We start from the raw sequence: 3,859 nt of genomic DNA on the forward strand, positions 1-3,859 counted from the left end.
ATTTTCCTGAGGTGTTTCTCTCATTTGAAAGTCATGCTCATTTTCCTCAATAATTTGATTATCATAGGACTTTTTAGAAGTTAATAATTGTAAAATATCCTCATCATGGTTGAATACTCTCCAATTAGTGACATTGTCAGGAATTGATGGCCTAAAAATCAATTCTACTGAAAATCTATCTGGGCTATAGTCTTCAGAAGGTAGGAGCTTGGAGGCTACATTAGCTAGCAGATCGGCTGCCGAGTTTTGAGACCTAGGGATGGAGGAAATATTGAATGCCGAAAAGTGTGAGGTGAGTTCTTGTACTAGTGACTGATAATGTTTAAGATGATTTGAAAGACAATGAATTGTATTTCTCACTTGTTTGATAATAATTTCAGAATCGCCGAATACTTTTAAATATTTCACTTTAAGGCCGATTGCTTTATACAGTCCTTGGACTAAGGCTTCATACTTGGCTATATTGTTAGTGCATTCAAATTCTAGCCTACAGGACAACATTGTTTTTTCTCCTTGTGGATTAACCAAAATACATCCTGCTCCTGAGCCCTCACTAGATTTGGACCCATCGAAATATAACGACCAAAATAAAGAAGTATTAACAATTTTATTTACAGTTTTCTCAGTATCATTGAAACATCTAGACCTATCTGTTTGTGAAAAATTCTCAATCTGAGATGTAAAATGGTTCACTGAGAAAGGGGATGGCTGGGCAGTAAAGTTTCCAAAGAATGACTCAGATGAATAATTCCCCAAAATGTTGTTATTAAATGCTACAGGTTGGTTTTCTTACTCAAATTCAGTAACTGTATGGGTCATATGTTTTTCTCGATCAATCCTTATTTGATTTGGCTTACCCTTATAGGGTAGCCACATATGTGACCAATCAGTAGAAATATACCCATGTAGTTTTTCAGACCAATCCCTACTCAAGATTAAACCGTAAAATTCAGGTATATCGGCTATTAGGATATCAATCCTTTGTACTACTCTGGGATCAGCAGATAACCTGATAGTTACGGAATTAATCTCTCCCACAACCTGTACTTTGGTCCTGTCCAACTGTACAATATGAATAGCAGACTTCTGGGGTTCAATGTTCAGTTTGGAACAAACTGAAGCTGGCATTATGTTAGAAGATGCCCCTGAGTCAATCAAACAATTGTGCAGGTTTCTGTTGTAGATCTCATAGGTTAGAAGGAAAGGTGGAGTATGAGAGTTTTATCTATCTCCAATCAGAACCGCATCGGTAGGTTCAACCATAGCAGTAGGAGGTTGCCCTGAATCATTAGCAGCTTTAGCACTGGGAAGAGCTGAAGAAGGAACAACATTCAATTCTTTGAGAAGCAATTTCTGCTGATGTTTTAATTTACTAAGTTCAAACATAGTAATGTTTGCTTTAGTTTTCTTCATGTCATCAACAATATTGTAATCCATAGAATCGGATACCACTAACGTTTTAGATGTTGAAGGAGTATTAGAAGTTGAAGGTTGGTCTTGGGGGACTGCTGCAGGTGATTTCTTTGCAGGTATTTTTTCCTTTGTTTTAGTATCACCTGCACTCCTTTTCTTCGACATTGCCTGAATAGGTTTGGAAGTACTTTTACTCCTAGTAGTGACCGGGAACGCTTCTTCTTCATTATCAGTATCGGAGTTGGGTTGTATAAAATCCCACATTCCATGACATTCAACAACTTCTTCTTCAGCATCAGTTGGTGAGATTGTTTCCTCTTCCTCTTGTTCTTGCTCTAAATCTGCATTAGATATGACATTCGGTGACTTTGATTCGGTTTTCTTATAAGTCCTAAAGGGTCCTTTGGTTGAGGTTTCGGCTACCTGTTTTTTTATTTCAACCATTTCATTTGACAAAGTTTTTAGTACTTTTTGCAAACCCTCCATGTCATATGGGTATTTTGGTGTTTTCTTCCTTGAGTCATCTTTAAAAGAGACTTTTTTGGCTTTTCTGTCTTCCAAAGCAACTTTCTTTTCTAGAGCATTGATACGTTTTTCCACAGCAAGTGCTTCTTTCATGTTTTCGGCTAAGGTAGTTTTCCCAGCCCTATCTACAAAAATTGCTATATTGGCAGGTAGGGCGGTTATATACCATTCGCTTCGAATTTGTTCACTTGGTTTGGAGGTCGTCGGGATTTTATTCAGGAGTTTATTGAATCGGGAATTAAATTCCTTAATTGGTTCCCTATGCTCTATCCTAAGATTGGAGAGATCGTTTATTAGCGTAGCCAAAGACCTATCATCTACATACTTGGTAAGGAATTTCTCTTGGCAAGTGTTCCAACTGGTAATGGAACCAGAGGGTAAAGAAAAATACCAGGACCCTGCTGATCCTTGCAAGGTGTAAGGGAAAAGTCTAACAACAATATCTTGTTCTGTTACTCCTTTCAAGTTGACTGCCAACATGAAATTATTAATATGTTCCTCAGCCTGGGTCCCATCATTTGGGTTAAACTTGGGTAGCCATTTTTCAGGAGCATCTGGTAATGCATGCAATGGTTCAGGCATGTTGACTGCACCAGGCCGGGTCCATGGATCTGTCATTGTAATAGCAGTAGTGGTTGATACTACTATTGGAATTCCAAATGTCTGGGAAGGAAATAATGTTGAGGAGTGTGTTACACTAAAAAATGTCACCTTGACTACTTACAGTTAGTATGGCTCAAATCAACAGTCATGCTACCCTCTTAGGCAAGTCTCATGCCTCTGTTATCCATCTCAAACTCAAAGAAGAGAGAAAGTCTTGTAAAAACTATGTTTATCTCTGGGGTCGCAGGAGAGTTTAGACTCCTAGGGAGGTCAGTTGTGTCCGCACAAACGACTTTTTCCGCCACGACAAATTGGCGACTCCACTGGGGATGCCATTAATGTGAAAGTCTTTTCCTTTGTGTGAACTTTGCTCTGAGAAAATCACTTTTACTTTCTGGTTTTTGACTGTGAGAATTAGTATTTGGGTGGCTTAGCTTTAGATTTAGTTAGATTTGGTTTTTCTTAACTTTTCCAGAAGGACGCACCCTCTGAGTACTGCACAGTGCGTCTTTGGACGCGTTGTTGCCGTTTGCACAGAGCGGGCCCGCGCCTGTTCTAACGGGTGGCCTGCGTCTTCCTGTAAAAGTTAAGAAAATTCCATTTTTGCTTTAATTGCTTTTAGATTTTGATTTTACTTAGTGTTTTCTGCCCAGATCCTTTATTACCCTATCAAAAATTTTCACCTGAACCTGTTTCATTAGCATTCCTGCTTTTAGCTTTCATCAATTGGGTGTTTTGAGTCTCTTTTTTGAGAAATTATTAATTTGATTTCCTTTGGTCATTACTTGGAGGTTTCTCTCAGTCTTTTCACAATTTTGCATCTTTTTGCTTTTGTTTTTGCAAAAAAATTTCCCCCTCATTCGCCGGGGGGGGCTAAATTGTGTATGAGTGTTAATCGCCTTTGAGTGTTTTTATGTTTTGATCTTTGGAACTCTCACCCAATTTTCTCGACTTGCACTTGATTGGTTCTTAGATTACATTAGAATCATCTTGTGTTTGAGAATTCTCTTGCATAGATCACATTTGCATAATTAGAGTTCTCAGTTTCAGAATATGAATGAAAAATGTGCATAGATTACATTTGCATACTTTTCGTGTGAATTGTGCATAGATTACAATTGCATAGTTTACATTCTGAAAAATCAATCGTAGATTTAGATCAGCTTTCTTTGCTTTGAATTTACACAAAAATAAAAATAAAAATTGGTTTGGAATTGATTTGCATTAGTTTTTCTTGATGAAATTAGTGCATTAGAGAATTTGTTAAACTTTCTCTTAATGATCAATTTTTTGCATTGTTGGAAGTGAATGGAAACTC

This window comes from Pinus tabuliformis, chromosome 5_2 (genome assembly GCF_031772625.1).
Source record: "Pinus tabuliformis cultivar Carrire ecotype Pingquan chromosome 5_2, CPIR1, whole genome shotgun sequence".
Classification (NCBI taxonomy): Eukaryota; Viridiplantae; Streptophyta; class Pinopsida; order Pinales; family Pinaceae; genus Pinus; species Pinus tabuliformis.